We start from the raw sequence: 17967 nt of genomic DNA, 5'->3' as shown, positions 1-17967 counted from the left end.
GACTGGATTTGTGATTTTCTGTCAGAGGGGTCACAATTCGTAGTAATTGGTGGAAAGTCATCGAGAAAAACAGAAGGGCTTTCTGGCGTTCCCCTAGTTTTATAGGCCCTTTGCTGTTCTTTATCTATATAAACGATTTTGGAGACAATCTGAGCAGCCGCCTTCGGTTGTTTGCAGATGACGCTGTCGTTTATCGACTAATAAAGTCATCAGAAGATCAAAACGATTTAGAAATGATATCTGAATGGTGCGAAAAGTGGCAGTTGACACTAAATAAAGAAAAGTGTGAGGTCATCCACATGAGTGCTAAAAGGAACTCGTTAAACTTTCGTTATACGCTAAATCAGTCTAATCTAAAAGCCGTAAATACAACTAAATACCTAGGTATTACAATTACGAACAACTTAAATCAGAAAGAACACGTAGAAAATGTTGTGGGGAAGGCTAACCACTGACTGCGTTTTATTGGCAGGACACTTAGAAAATGTAACAGATCTACTAAGGAGACTGCTTACACTACGCTTGTCCGTCCTTTTTTAGAATACTGCTGTGCGGTGTGTGATCCTTACCAGGTAGGACTGACGGAGTACATCGAAAAAGTTCAAAGAAAGGCAGCACGTCTTGTATTATCGCGAAACATGGGAGAGAGTGTCACAGAAATGATACAGGATTTGGGCTGAAAATCATCATAAGAAAGGCGTTTTTCGTTGCGACGGAATCTTCTCACGAAATTCCAATCACCAACTTTCTCCTCCGAATGCGACAATATTTTGTTGACACCGACCTACTGTAACACCTACAGCGCCTCTTGGTGTTGAAAAAACAAAAATAGCTCAAATTAGCTCCCATGTCCTTAAAATATCAATTCAGAAAATGTCCCAAGTCCCTCCACAGGTAGTAATTAAGAAAAATAAATAAAAATCAAATAGAGGGAAATATCTAGTATAGGAAGCAAAAGAAAAGAAAAGGAAAATTTAATTACAAATTTTAGAAACATGGAAAGGGGGAAAACCGTAGAAAATATTAAAATATTAGTTATTCCAATACGTAAGAAAATCAATATTATAGTCATAGAACGTAAGTCTGGGACACCAAAGATAGTGTTTATTAAAGTATAAATAGCCATACGTTGTAGTTACGATACTCCAGTCTCTAGTCTGTTCTAGTTCGGAAGTTATTTAGGACGTACAGCTTTAGAGATCAAGAATAGATCGTGACGAGATTGTTTTTGAGGATTGTCAATTCAAGACTTTAATTTGGACATTTATCAGATTAGATAAACGGGAAGGTGAATAGTAATCTCTTTGGCTTTAATGTCAATTCGTGTGAATATTTAAACGCTTTACTGAATTGATTATTTTAACCGGATTTGGATTTTGGATTGTGATAGTGGGAAACTTTAACTTCACGCGACTAGTGATCATAGTTAATGACAGTTTGCGGATATTAAATAGAAATAACTTATTTACCGAAAGTGACAGGATATTATCTAACATCTCTGATGCTAGCGAGAATCCTACTTAGACATCTAATTAAAGAACTTCTTTGAATGAGATCGTATGAGTGAACCTATTTATTAATAACTCTTGTCAATAAACTGACGTTGTTAATTTGAAACATAATACAAGTCTTGAACATTAATTTAAGTTAGATTAATAAACGTTAAGGTTACGTGATCTGTGCCAAGAACAAACTAGCGATTTGTAACTAAACCAATTGAACGAAAGGTTAAAGTATCGTCGTCTGTAAACATTGGTAGTAAAGCTACTAAAGATTTTTTCTCTCAGAGTAGGGAAGGCTATACGTGTAGTGACCCACGTTTAACATTGGGTTTTAAAAGTAATCAAACTGATACTTAGCCGGGAGAATATTAAATAAAAGTAAAACCCTTCAATGACAGTCAATGTGTAAGAAATAAAATCAAACTTTCATCTATTGACGAAAAAGCGAAAACAGAATAAGGGCTGCTGCACTACATAGGGAAGAACGATCACCACGATAAAATAAGGGAAATCAGAGCTCGTACGGAAAGATATCGGTGTTCATTCTTTTCGCGCGCTATACGAGATTGGAATAATAGAAAATTGTGAAGGTGGTTCGATGGACCCTCTGCCAGGCACTTGAATGTGATTTGCAGAGTATCCATGTAGATGGTGATGTAGATATGATAAGTCGTACACACATGCTTGCAGTTTGGCTGCATGCTGGGTGACCAGGGAAGGTATGACCCGTTTGTTCCCGTGACTTCCACCTGCGAGCCTGTGGGTACGGCGTGCACCACAGGACAGATTTCTCACAGCGTGTACGCGCTGCAGCAGGTCTCACCGTCTGCTCCAGATACCGTGCACCACAACGGCCGGTCGTACCGCAAGACAGGACCAGTTCTGAAAACCCGTTCCAGCAACCAGTGCTGCTGGTCTGCACGCAGCCCGGGTCTGCGGCTACCAGACGCCTCGCCGTCTGTGCTCGCTGCAGCTCCCAGAGAAACGCCTCAGCTCAAGCAGTTGCAGCTCACATTCACTCCCTACGGCTCGGCCAACTTCTTATCAGGTTATATCCCTCGCTATCATGTTGTGAACAGATACCGTCTTGGCTATAGCCCGGAAACGCAGCGTCTTTCTTGTCTATTTCAAAAATATTCGAAAAAGTAACGTTCTCAAGTGTAGACTCACACTTGAGTGGAAACAATTTACTCAGCATATCAGAGTTTGGATTTCACAAGGGTTGCTCGACTGGAAATACTATTTGGTTCGTGGGTTCCCTTTATTCGTATCACACTCACCCACCATATCTTAGATACCATAAAAGAGGAAGCGAGCTGGTATCATGGTTGGTAGTCACAATTTATAATCAAGACATTTTATTGAAATTACGCCTTTTAAGGAATTTTAAAATACCCTTATAAACTTTGTAAGTAGGCTGTTTAGATTTTTATGTTGGTAACGCCACGTAGCGCTCTATATGAAAATCACTCGCTGTGCAGTGTGAAGTCTGTGGCTGGTTTGCATTGTTGAAATATTCTCTATTGTAGTGTTGGGCAGTTGGCTGTAAACAGCGCGTAGCGTTGCGCAGTTGGAGGTGAGCCGCCAGCAGTGGTGGATGTGGGGCGAGAGATGGCAGAGTTTTGAGATCGGATGATTTGGACGTGTGTCCATCAGAAAGAGTAAATTTGTAAGACTGGATGTCATATATATTATGACTTTTGAACACTGTTAAGGTAAATACGTAGTTTGTTCTTTATCAAAATCTTTCATTTGCTAACTATGCCTATCAGTAGTTAGTGCCTTCAGTAGTTTGAATCTTTTATTTAGCTGGCAGTATTGGCGCTCGCTGTGTTGCAGTAGTTCGAGTAACGAAGATTTTTGTGAGGTAAGTGATTCATGAAAGGTATAGGTTATTGTTAGTGAGGGCCATTCTTTTGTAGGAATTTTTTAAAGTCAGATTGCGTTGCGCTAAATATATTGTGTGTCAGTTTAGTGTTGATCAGAATAAGTAAAGAGAATAATGTCTGAGTACGTTCAGTTTTGCTCAGCTGTTTGAAAAGCAAATAATGTAAGAGGTTTATCAGCACAATCATTCACTAAGTTTTCTAAGGGGACGTTTCTGCTTACTATTGCAATCTGTTAAAGAAGCACTTGTTGAAAGGTCAGTTACAAACTAATACCCCTCGCTTTATTTTCCCTTATTAAGAAAACAGAATTACCGACAAACTTCAGAAATTCAAGCTCCCATATGGGATATCCCTTAAAATACATATAATGAAAACAGTTACCAATAAAGGCTGACTTAATGACACTTCAACACTAGTGCTAAGCTGAGATCTAACTACATAACATGATAGAATCACTTACACAAAAAAAAACTACAGCAGAAACACCGATCTTTAAAAATCAATGTTCACGCTCTCAGACATGTTAATAAAAGACTACTAGAAAGAGCTGCGCAAGGAACTCAGCAGATGCTATGCAATTTAAAGTTTAGCCAGTTGCCAGTCGCTAATATTTAAGGAAACAGGTATGTATAAGAACAGGTTACATACAATATATATTTATATATCTACCAGCTTAGCCCGCATTGGTGGAAAGAAGATAAATACTGAACTTTGGAAGGCGGTATGTGAACAATTCCTGGTAGTGGCCAGATTCTTAAACACTGCCAGGCCTAGACCTCGGATAACATTTCACCCCCCACCAAGGCGCTGGCACAATCAAAGGTTTTTGCGCGAATCACAAAGACATTCCAACAACTCTGAAACATAGAAACACTCGGCAGAACCATTGACTCGATATATGGGTAAGTGTGTAAAGGAACACGTTACACTACTGCATAATTCACAACTTTGACCTTAAGCACTTTACACATGTACAACTCTATTAATAGAGTGCAGGCTTTGAAAACGCCAACATAAAATCATTTGATTACAAGAAACACAGAGCACTAGCAAAACTTCTGAGAAAGCTTTCAAATAACGACCACCATTTAACTAGGCCAACTGAACTCTTCCACGCCATCTTAAAGTTCGACTATGAAAGTCTCTCCATAATAAAAAAATTTAAATGCCTCTGAGTACGTTGTCGGTCAGCAACACACAATTACGACCACTTACTCATATCACGTACACAATACGAAGGAGCGGGATCCATAGCTCCACCGGTTCACTTCAGATTTTGTTCCCGCCGAAGTCTCAGAACTTGTATCTCCAATATGCCGCCGCCCGGGTGGCCGAACGGTTCTAGGCACTACAGTCTGGAACCGCGCGACCGCTACGGTCGCAGGTTCGAATCCTGCCTCGGGCATGGATGTATGTGATGTCTTTAGGTTAGTTAGGTTTAAGTAGTTCTAAGTTCTAGGGGACTGATGACCTCAGAAGTTAAGTCCCATAGTGCTCAGAGCCATTTGAACCATTTTTTGACGCTCGTTCGGCAGCCGTTGACACTCGCCTCCCAGCGAATATCACGAGATCTCGAGGGTTACCCGTCGAAGGCTAACAATCAACTCGCTTCTCCCGCCAACCCGAAAAGCAAAGATAGCTTAGCTCAACCATAATCAATGTCAACGATACATGAACAAAATAACACTGGCGCCAGCTGGCCACGGCTCACTATTTATACACTCACTGAGCAAGCATTAAAAGTCCTAAATAACAAAATGTCGCCAGTTCGTCTTTTTGTCTTCTTTCCAAGTCGGTTAATTGTGTATATCTTGTTACGCTCGTAGAAAAACTCAAGTTTTATGGAACTGAAGGCTGATTTGACTCATTCTTAACAAACAGAATGCAAAAGTTGTGCTGAATAATTCACACAATGTGGGAACGGAAGAATATTTTAGTGACGGGGGAGAAATCACTAAGGGAATACCACATAGTTCAATATTGAACCCACCATTATTCCTCCTATGCCTTCCTTATAGTCCCTATAAATCTTCTACATGACATTCAAAACTTTGATTGGTACTTTTCGCAAATGATACTACTGTTACAATAAATCCTGTTAAAGAAAAAGCACCAAAAGAGATGGTAAATGATATTTATCAAATAACTGTAAAGTGGTTCTCAGAAAATGGTCTCTTCCGAAATTTAAAAACAAAAAAACACTATATTCAGTTCTGTACAGCAAGTAGAATCATATCAACAACTGATGTAGAACATGAGCGAGAGTCAGTAAACAGCGTAGAATGTTCAGAATACTTGAGAATAGATATTGATGAAAACTTGAATTAGAAGAAGCATAATACTGAGCTTCTCAAATAATTAAGTTAAGATATTTTTTCCTCTTCGTCTAATTGCTAATTTTGGAAACAAAGGAATCAATCTCCTGACGTATTTTGCATTTTTCCACTCAATAATATCTTATGGAATAATTTTGTTGGGCAACTGATCAATTATAAAGAAAGTATTAATTGCACAAAAATGAGCAGTAAAAATAATATTGGTGTTCTCACACGGACTTCATGTAGGTACCTCTGCAAAAGTTACGCATCTTGACTGCGCCCTCGCGGCACGTTTGTTCGCTAATGAAATTCATCGTTATCCATATCAATTTGAGAAGAACAATGAAGTCTATTCCTACAATGCTGACCTTTATTACCCATTATTAAAGCTGTAAGTGGTTCAGAAAGGAGTTCAGCATGCAGCAACAAAGTCTTCTTATCAATTTCCCAATACCATAAACTGTTTGACATCTTGTATTTAAGAGTAGTTGCATGAATAGGACTAAAATAATAATGTCTTCATTAATGTTAACACTAATCATATCCTGTAAACTGATTAGTTCCACACCATTTCGATAAAAGAACCGCTCAAATTATCTACAGAACATCCAGATAACAAACTAACTAAGCTGCAGAGAACGGATGTCAACTTACATTTATTTTCTGTCGTTCGGAACGCATTTGTCTCCTTCAATTTGGAGAAGCATTACATGAATGTTAATCATGCTCTGTGGCGTGTGCCAAATCGTCTTCACGACGCTTCATAAGTTTCTTTCAGTCTTCATTCTGTTGAAGATCTGCATAAATGAAGATGTTAATTTGCTTTTGTGTAAAGGTATGAGTTGAGAATTTTATCCTTTCTTCATATCTGTATGACGCTGTAAAATGACAACATTCCCTTTGTGCTCCTTCAATTCAATAGTGGAAATATCTCCAGTATCAAACTGCACGTCATTTTCTGAGGAAGTGACAGGTATGAAAGATCGCACCATAGAGTTCTAGATAGATTTTGTTCCAGTTCCTAAAAAAAATTCCTCTTACCTAATTCTGAATACATACACATATTTCCTTAGCGTTTATTCTGTCTAGTACGGTGGTGGTGGTGGTTAGTGTTTAACGTCCCGTCGACAACGAGGTCATTAGAGACGGAGCGCAAGCTCTGGTTAGGGAAGGATTGGGAAGGAAATCGGCCGTGCCCTTTCAAAGGAACCATCCCAGCATTTGCCTGTCTAGTACGGTATCCGCTTTTTCATGTTTTGAAAGATTTTATTTCATTATTTAATTTAACTTCGTGGATGAATGCAGTTCCTAATGCCACAGTCGCCTCGCCCACGTAACATGAGGGAGGGGAGTACAATACGCTATCTGTAGGTACCGAGTAAACTTTGTTCTATGTGTGATCCAGACTGCCGGAAAACAAAATTGGTACACTCTTTCAGAGGTTTCCAATTTACGCAAGATTTATTGTGGTAGTAGTGCGTAGAGTAGTGCATATGCAGTGAATGAAATGATTACATTACAGATCAATAGCATAAGCGGTTCTGAGGTACCAGGTATTGATCCATGCCGAAACATTCATATTAGTCCGTAGTGTAGCCTGCCGGGGCGGCAATGCAGGCGCTGACTCTGCCATCCAGTCGAAGGTACAGGTGACGAATACTGTCCTCAGGTACGTTATGCCATGCCTGCTCGACCTGTTCACGAAGTTCGGTAAGAGTTGTTGGCTGACGAATTGCACGAGTCACTTCTCGTTCCATTATATCCCACATGTGCTCGATTCGAGACATATCCGGAGATGGTGCTGGCCAGAGAAGCTGCTGCACGTCTTCCACTGCACGTTGAGTTTTACGGGCAGTGTGTGGGCGAGCATTATCGTCTTGGAAAAACACATCACTTTCCTGTTGCAAGAACGGCAAAAGAAAGGGTCTAACAACATGTGCACGTACTGAGCACTGGTTAGTGTCCCCTTCAGAAACACCTAAGGTGAACGAGAGTTGTAGCTGATCGCATACCATAAGGCCTGGGATGGATCCAGTGTGTCTTAGACGAATTCGCTCTACTGGACAGCGCTCACCAGGTCTACGTCGTTCGTGCGAGCAGGCATCACTTGCGCGCACGCAGAATCTGCTTTCATAGCTGAAGACCACGACGCGCCATTCCATCTTCCAAGTGATCCTGTGGCGGTAGCAGTGGAGCCGTGTTCGTCGATGCTGTGGCATGAGTGGAAGACGGGCCAGAGGTGTGCGCGCCCACAGTCGCCCTGGTAACAACTGGTCCTCAGTAGTTCGTGTTGACAGGTCTGGGCTCACAAGTCCTCTTATCTGCGCTATGGCAGCTGTACAGTCTGCCACTGCTGCGTCCGCAGCTCGTGGTCGTGCGGTAGCGTTCTCGCTTCCCGCGCCCGGGTTCCCGGGTTCGATTCCCGGCGGGGTCAGGGATTTTCTCTGCCTCGTGATGACTGGGTGTTGTGTGGTGTCCTTAGGTTAGTTAGGTTTAAGTAGTTCTAGGTTCTAGGGGACTGATGACCATAGATGTTAAGTCCCATAGTGCTCAGAGCCATTTGAACCATTTTTGAGCCACTGCTGCTGTTACAATATGACGATCCTGGCGGGTGTGTGTGCTACGTGGACGTCCAGAATTCGTCTACAGGCGTGGGAATGTTCACATGACCACTGATACAAGCATAGTGGTACCGCTGACGAAGCACATCCAGCTTGAGTGGCAGATGTCCGAAATGACCATACCGCCACTAAGAAGGAAGCAATTTGACCCCTTTCACGCCAAGGGGCCCGGGTTCGATTCCCAGCTGGCTAGGAGATTTTCTCCGCTCAGGGACTCGGTGTTGTGTTGTCCTCATTATCATTTCACCATCATCAGTGGAAGGTAACGGGAAACCACCACTGGACTCACTTCCCTAGACGCTCATGCGGTGGATCTCTGTGACGAGGCTTCCCTCATGACAAGACCTGCCGTAACGCAGAACACATTTTTTTTTTTTTAGCTCACTCGGTTTTCCGTAGGAAGCACTAGTGCGTCTTCGTGGCGTGGTTGCCTGCTTGCTTCACGAGTCTGCACTACACTGAGCCTTCTGGCTGTGTGTTGTTGTTGTTGTTGTGGTCTTCAGTCCTGAGACTGGTTTGACGCAGCTCTCCATGCTAATCTATCCTGTGCAAGCTTCTTCATCTCCCAGTACCTACTGCAGCCTACATCCTTCTGAATCTCCTTAATGTATTCATCTCTTGGTCTCCCTCTACGATTTTTACCCTCCACGCTGTCCTCCAATACGAAATTGGTGATCCCTCGATGTCTCAGAACATGTCCTACCAACCGATCCCTTCTTCTAGTCAAGTTGTACCACAGGCTCCTCTTCTCCCCAATTCTATTCAATACCTCCTCATTAGTTATGTGATCTACCCATCTAATCTTCAGCATTCTTCTGTAGCACCACATTTCGATAGCTTCTATTCTCTTCTTGTCTAAACTATTTATCGTCCACGTTTCACTTCCATACATGGCTACACTCCATACAAATACTTTCAGAAGCGACTTCCTGACATTTAAATCTATACTCGATGTTAACAAATTTCTCTTCTTCAGAAACGCTTTCCTTGCCATTGCCAGTCTACATTTTATATCCTCTCTACTTCGACCATCATCAGTTATTTTGCTCCCGAAATAGCAAAACTCCTTTACTACTTTAAGTGTCTCATTTCCTAATCTAATTCCCTCAGCATCACCCGACTTAATTCGATTACATTCCATTATTCTCGTTTTGCTTTTGTTGATGATCATCTTATACCCTCTTTTCAAGACACTGTCCATTCCGTTCAACTGCTCTTCCAAGTCCTTTGCTGTTTCTGACAGAATTACAATGTCATCGGCGAACCTCAAAGTTTTTATTTCTTCTCCATGGATTTTAATACCTACTCCGAACTTTTGTTTTCTTTATTGCTTGCTGAATATACAGATCGAATAACATCGGGGATAGGCTACAACCCTGTCTCACTCCCATCCCAACCACTGCTTCCCTTTCATGTCCCTCGACTCTTATAACTGCCATCTGGTTTCTGTACAAATTGTAAATAGCCATTCGCTCCCTGTATTTTACCCTTGCCACCTTCAGAATTTGAAAGAGAGTATTCCAATCAACGTTGTCAAAAGCTTTTTCTACGTCTACAAATGCTAGAAACGTAGGTTTGTCTTTCCTTAATTTTTCTTCTAAGGTAAGTCGTAACGTCAGTATTCCCTCACGTGTTCCAACATTTCTACGGAATCCAAATTGATCTTCCCCGAGGTTGACTTCAATCAGTTTTTCCATTCGTCTGTAAAGAATTCGCGTTAATATTTTGCAGCTGTGACTTATTAAACTGATAGTTCGGTAATTTACACATCTGTCAACTCCTGCTTTCTTTGGGATTGGAATTATTATATTCTTCTTGAAGTCTGAGGGTATTTCGCCTGTCTCGTACATCTGTGTGTATTCCCTATTAAAATATAGACACAGATGGCTCTCGGGTAGCTATGCACTACGCATCTGTCGGCGGACGACGTTGAATGTCTTATCAGTACATCTACCATGCCCTACGAGGATCAAAATCGACGTTGTCTCGCTAGGTGTACCAATTTTTTCCGGTGTGTATTTTAACTGTTTGGGTATCGTATCAGACTAAATTTGGGAATCACACCAGAATTTGTCGAAACGAACGTGGGAAACCGCCTAAAATCCTCACTCAGGTTGGCCGGTGTACCAGGCGCCATGATCCGATCCGATCCAACCCGGGTCCGGCTCATCTCCCCATCTCGCACTGTGCGTCACGCTGAACGAGTAGTTCATTCCTGGAATGGGCCAGCTATTGTGCAAATATCAGGATCTGTGCGAAATTTGTAAAAAAAAGAACATTGAATTTGTAAATATGTCTAAATTTGAAATATGTCTCGATAGAGTACCGAAAATTGCCTGAAAAATGCCCTAGTGCTCCACCTGAAACAAAATGACATCCTCGAAAAAGAGCATAAATTCCAGAAACACTGACGATCCGTAATTTTCCTCGTGCCTCTCACAGGTGAATGGTGGTTTGAAATGGTTACATTGTTTCTACACTATCAAGAAGTTGTTGTTAACTGATTTTTCTGTCGATTCTTGGACTAATTTCGTAATTAATTACCAGCAAAAAGGACTGACTGTTGGATGTTCCACGATATTAATTTATTGTAAGAGGTTTTCAGCTTACAAAGTCATCATCAGACTATCGCCAAAGAGGATGTAGGTAATACTGATACACAACATAACAAAAGATATAACAGAGTCAGAGGGAATTGCAAACACAGACTAAATTACGCCTTTGACAGTCCAGTGCTAATATGAAACTGCTGCAATTACGCAGCAAATACATGTTAAGTATTTGATAATGGCAGAATAAATACTGAAATCAAATAAATACTCAAATCAACTATAACCTTGGAGAATTTATTTGCCAAAATTCTGTTTTCAAGATCAGGGAACTGATATAAATCACCAAATTTTGAAGCACGCCAATAGATATGACGTGGAAAATAGCTTATCGGTGATACATCTGCACGATACAAGAACACACTGTATGGACTTCCTATTGCAGGCCCTATTACTGTGTAAAGGAAACAAAAGAAAAATTAGGAGTAGGTATTAAAATCCATGGAGAAGAAATAAAAACTTTGAGGTTCGCCGATGACATTGTAATTCTGTCAGAGACAGCAAAGGACTTGGAAGACCAGTTGAACGGAATGGATGGTGTCTTGAAGGGAGGATATAAGATGAACATCAACAAAAGCAAAACGAGGATAATGGAATGTAGTCGAATTAAGTCGGGTGATGTTGAGGGTATTAGATTAGGGAATGAGACACTTAAAGTAGTAAAGGAGTTTTGCTATTTGGGGAGCAAAATAACTGATGATGGTCGAAGTAGAGAAGATATTAAATGTAGACTGGCAATGGCAAGGAAAGCGTTTCTGAAGAAGAGAGATTTGTTAACATCGAGTATAGATTTAAGTGTCAGGAAGTCATTTCTGAAAGTATTTGTATGGAGTGTAGCCATGTATGAAAGTGAAACATGGACGGTAAATAGTTTGGACAAGAAGATTCTAGCTTTTGAAATGTGGTGCTACAGAAGAATGCTGAAGATTAGATGGGTAGATCACATAACTAATGAGGAAGTACTGAATAGGATTGGGGAGAAGAGAAGTTTGTGGCACAACTTGACCAGAAGAAGGGATCGGTTGGTAGGACATGTTCTGAGGCATCAAGCGATCACCAATTTAGTATTGGAAGGCAGCGTGGAGGGTAAAAATCTATATCTACATCTACATCTATACTCCGCGAGCCACCTTACGGTGTGTGGCGGAGGGTACTTCTTGTACCACTATCTGATCCCCCCTTCCCTGTTCCATTCACGAATTGTGCGTGGGAAGAACGACTGCTTGTAAGTCTCCGTATTTGCTCTAATTTCTCGGATCTTTTCGTTGTGATCATTACGCGAGATATATGTGGGCGGTAGTAATATGTTGCCCATCTCTTCCCGGAATGTGCTCTCTCGTAATTTCGATAGTAAACCTCTCCGTATTGCGTAACGCCTTTCTTGAAGTGTCCGCCACTGGAGCTTGTTCAGCATCTCCGTAACGCTCTCGCGCTGACTAAATGTCCCCATGACGAATCGCGCTGCTTTTCGCTGGATCATGTCTATCTCTTCTATTAATCCAACCTGGTAAGGGTCCCATACTGATGAGCAATACTCAAGAATCGGACGAACAAGCGTTTTGTAAGCTACTTCTTTCGTCGATGAGTCACATTTTCTTAGAATTCTTCCTATGAATCTCAACCTGGCGCCTGCTTTTCCCACTATTTGTTTTATGTGATCATTCCACTTCAGATCACTCCGGATAGTAACTCCTAAGTATTTTACGGTCGTTACCGCTTCCAATGATTTACCACCTATGGCATAATCGTACTGGAATGGATTTCTGCCCCTATGTATGCGCATTATATTACATTTATCTACGTTTAGGGAAAGCTGCCAGCTGTCGCACCATGCATTAATCCTCTGCAGGTCTTCCTGGAGTACGTACGAGTCTTCTGATGTTGCTACTTTCTTGTAGACAACCGTGTCATCTGCAAATAGCCTCACGGAGCTACCGATGTTGTCAACTAAGTCATTTATGTATATTGTAAACAATAAAGGTCCTATCACGCTTCCTTGCGGTACTCCCGAAATTACCTCTACATCTGCAGATTTTGAACCGTTAAGAATGACATGCTGTGTTCTTTCTTCTAGGAAATCCTGAATCCAATCACAAACCTGGTCCGATATTCCGTAAGCTCGTATTTTTTTCACTAAACGTAAGTGCGGAACCGTATCAAATGCCTTCCTGAGTCCAGGAATACGGCATCAATCTGCTCGCCAGTGTCTACGGCACTGTGAATTTCTTGGGCAAATAGGGCGAGCTGAGTTTCACATGATCTCTGTTTGCGGAATCCATGTTGGTTATGATGAAGGAGATTTGTATTATCTAAGAACGTCATAATACGAGAACACAAAACATGTTCCATTATTCTACAACAGATTGACGTAAGCGAAATAGGCCTATAATTATTCGCATCTGATTTATGACCCTTCTTGAAAATGGGAACGACCTGCGCTTTCTTCCAGTCGCTAGGTACTTTACGTTCTTCCAGCGATCTACGATAAATTGCTGATAGAAAGGGGGCAAGTTCTTTAGCATAATCACTGTAGAATCTTAAGGGTATCTCGTCTGGTCCGGATGCTTTTCCGCTACTAAGTGATAGCAGTTGTTTTTCAATTCCGATATCGTTTATTTCAATATTTTCCATTTTGACGTCCGTGCGACGGCTGAAGTCAGGGACCGTGTTACGATTTTCCGCAGTGAAACAGTTTCGGAACACTGAATTCAGTATTTCTGCCTTTCTTCGGTCGTCCTCTGTTTCGGTGCCATCGTGGTCAACGAGTGACTGAATAGGGGATTTAGATCCGCTTACCGATTTTACATATGACCAAAACTTTTTAGGGTTCTTGTTTAGATTGTTTGCCAATGTTTTATGTTCGAATTCGTTGAATGCTTCTCTCATTGCTCTCTTTACGCTCTTTTTCGCTTCGTTCAGCTTTTCCTTATCAGCTATGATTCGACTACTCTTAAACCTATGATGAAGCTTTCTTTGTTTCCGTAGTACCTTTCGTACATGATTGTTATACCACGGTGGATCTTTCCCCTTGCTTTGGACCTTAGTCGGTACGAACTTATCTAAGGCGTACTGGACGATGTTTCTGAATTTTTTCCATTTTTGTTCCACATCCTCTTCCTCAGAAATGAACGTTTGATGGTGGTCACTCAGATATTCTGCGCTTTGTGCCCTATCACTCTTGTTAAGCAAATATATTTTCCTTCCTTTCTTGGAATTTCTTATTACACTTGTAGTCATTGATGCAACCACTGACTTATGATCACTGATACCCTCTTCTACATTCACGGAGTCGAAAAGTTCCGGTCTATTTGTTGCTATGAGGTCTAAAACGTTAGCTTCACGAGTTGGTTCTCTAACTATCTGCTCGAAGTAATTCTCGGACAAGGCAGTCAGGATAATGTCACAAGAGTCTCTGTCCCTGGCTCCAGTTCTGATTGTGTGACTATCCCATTCTATACCTGGTAGATTGAAGTCTCCCCCTATTACAATAGTATGATCACGAAACTTCTTCACGACGTTCTGCAGGTTCTCTCTGAGGCGCTCAACTACTACGGTTGCTAATGCAGGTGGTCTATAGAAGCATCCGACTATCATATCTGACCCACCTTTGATACTTAGCTTAACCCAGATTATTTCACATTCGCATTCGCTAATAACTTCACTGGATATTATTGAATTCTTTACTGCTATAAATACTCCTCCACCATTGGCGTTTATCCTATCCTTGCGGTATATATTCCATTCTGTGTCTAGGATTTCGTTACTGTTCACTTCCGGTTTTAACCAACTTTCCGTTCCTAATACTATATGCGCACTATTTCCTTCAATAAGGGATACTAATTCAGGAACCTTGCCCTGGATACTCCTGCAGTTTACCAATATTACGTTAACTTTTCCTGTTTTTGGTCTCTGAGGACGGACGTTCTTTATCAACGATGATAATGTCCTCTCTGGTAAGCCGTCAGGTATTTTATCGTTTCGCCCAAGGGGGGGTCCCTCTAACCTAAAAAACCCCCGTGTGCACGCCACACGTACTCTGCTACCCTAGTAGCTGCTTCCGGTGTGTAGTGCACGCCTGACCTGTCTAGGGGGGCCCTACAGTTCTCCACCCAATAACGGAGGTCGATGAATTTGCAACCATTATAGTCGCAGAGTCGTCTGAGCCTCTGGTTTAGACCCTCCACACGACTCCAAACCAGAGGACCGCGATCGACTCTGGGCACTATGCTGCAGATATTAAGCTCAGCTTGCACTCCGTGTGCGATGCTGGTTGTCTTCACCAAATCAGCCAGCCGCCGTAAGGAACCAAGGATGGCCTCAGAACCCAAGCGGCAGGCGTCATTCGTTCCGACATGTGCTACTATCTGCAGCCGGTCACACCCAGTGCGTTCAATAGCTGCCGGAAGGGCCTCCTCCACATTACGGACGAGACCCCCAGGCAAGCACACCGAGTGCACACTGGCATTCTTCCCCGACCTACCCGCTATTTTCCTGAGGGGCTCCATAACCCGCCTAACGTTGGAGCTCCCTATAACTAATAGGCCCGCCCTCTGTGACTGTCGGGACCTTGCCGGAGAATCGGCCACTGGCCCAACAGGCGAGGCATCCTGTGGTGGCTCGGAAACGATGTCATCACCACTAGGAAGCACCCCGTACCTGCTGGAAAGGGGTAAGGCAGCTGCCACGCGGCCAGATCCCACCTTCGCCTTTCGGCCAGGCACGCGCGAGCCCACCACTGTCCGCCATTCACCCTGGAGTGATGGCTGACCGGTAAGATGCTCACTGCCGGAAGACGCAGCGACATCAGGGGTTCCATGTGATTCCAAGGGCACCGAAGTAGGCATAGGTCTCACCACAGTTGCCCCAACGCCACTACGAGCCGACGCCTGCGCCTCGAGCTCGATGAGCCTAACAGACAAAGCCTCCACCTGCCCCCGAAGAGTGGCCAATTCTCCTTGCGTCCGCTCACAACAACCACAGTCCCTAAACATGACTATGTTTACCCTACCCTATACGGTGACAAATTCCCAAGATAATCTTCTGATGAGCTACTCTGATAATCAAGAAACACTCACTGAAATACGAGACGCGAAAACTACGCTAGGTTTTCCCAGAAAAACTATTTAAAAGCTAAGCGTAGCAAATAAGTACAAAAACGCTTTATACAAACAGTACTCGCTGCTGCTGGTGCTCTCGCTCTGGCTGTCACAAGACAACTGCTGATTCAAGTGACTAGTGGCTAACGGCCGCGAAACAAACAAAGACGGTTTTAGGGCGCTTTCTGTTCTAAACGATCAAGAAAACACTAAGAAATCTAACACGAAAACTACGTAAAGTTTTATCAAGAACTGTTAGTTACTATGCAGAGCAGATAAACACAAATAGAATCCCTTCCTTAGTGGAAGGTCGTAAACAAAATGCAAAATAAACGCTTTATACAAACAGTACTCGCTGCTGCTGGTGCTCTCGCTCTGGCTGTCACAAGACAACTCGCAGGGGGAGACCAAGAGATGAATACACTAAGCAGATTCAGAAGGATGTAGGTTGCAGTAGGTACTGGGAGATGAAGAAGCTTGCACAGGATAGAGTAGCATGGAGAGCTGCATCAAACCAGTCTCAGGACTGAAGACAACAACAACAACAACAACAACATTACTGTGTAGATAACATCGCTACAAAAACTAAAATATCTTTGAGAAGAGCTATCCAACAATTTGATCAGTTAGACACGTTCGAGAGAAACTTCCTGGCAGATTAAAACTGTGTGCCGGATAGGGACTCGAACCTGGGACCTTTACAGGGTGGACCAAAAGTCACTACCCATCGTAACCTAATTGAATAGAAAACAAACAAACTGGAATTATGAAACAACTGCACATATCATTAAAGCTACAGCATTATTTATAACATTCTTTCTCGAATTACTTTCCATCTTAGTTGATACATTCCGTCAGACAACGTGGGACGTTTAAGCATACTTGTTTAGACAGTCGGTTATCAGAATCAGTCTCTTCGATAGCATTGTAAATGGCTTCTTTCAAGTCCTCAGTTGTTTTCGATTTCGTAGTATACGCTTTATCTTTAACATAACAACGAGAAAAGAAATCCATTGGTGTGACGGCTCTGCTTGTAAAACTATAAGACGGGTTCATCACTTACTGGTAGCTCATCTGACTTGTCGCAATCTGCTGCAGATCGACTTTTCTCAAAAAGTTTTCATAAACTGCAGACAGCCTTCCTTGTAGGTGGAACAGTCTCGAAATTATTGTCCCATTCATTATTAAACTATAATTACCTTTGTAACTCGTTTATAAAGCAAAAATTCTTTCTTCATTACAAAAATTCCTCAGAAGAGGCTATAATCATCAATGATCAACGTCACAGATGTTTGATTTAATAGCAGTGCAGTCTTATATTTGTATCAATAATTATCTCAAAACATGTAGCAGCGCACTCTAGTGTTTTAACTTATAATTATTACAAACAAAGACGATTGCCTCAATGTTCTCAATCAGTTAAAATGGGTAGCGACTTTTGCCCCACCTCGTATGTTTGAATGTCAACTAAATGCCATTTACGTTTCAATACCTTATAAGCATAAATATTAAATGTATTATATCTAAATTTAATACAGTGTTAACACTGTTGTGGGCATTGGTTAATATCTGATGTCATTCAGGGTTTAATTAAACAGCAGCCGGTCCGAGACGGTTGAGATTAGCAATAGCTCACTTACACAGTGCACGCCCCTAGAGAACACTACGAAAACATAAATACTTAAGCATTTAATCAAGAACAGTCGTCTGCAACAGCTGGTTTACACTCATTAATGGAAGATTTAAATTAATTGGAATGAACGTAAACATATGTTATGATTTTGTACCATGCACTGACAAATTTACTCTAATTGGTTGACACAGGTGTCAAAACAATAATGGTGTGTGATGCAGTATTTCCAGTGCTTGAGTGAGTCAACGCATCATAATCATAGACCTACAGGGTGAAAATGGCAGATTCAATCACATACT

Source organism: Schistocerca cancellata, chromosome 9, assembly GCF_023864275.1.
Source record: "Schistocerca cancellata isolate TAMUIC-IGC-003103 chromosome 9, iqSchCanc2.1, whole genome shotgun sequence".
In the NCBI taxonomy this organism is placed as follows: Eukaryota; Metazoa; Arthropoda; class Insecta; order Orthoptera; family Acrididae; genus Schistocerca; species Schistocerca cancellata.
Note: the sequence above shows the minus strand (reverse complement) of the source record.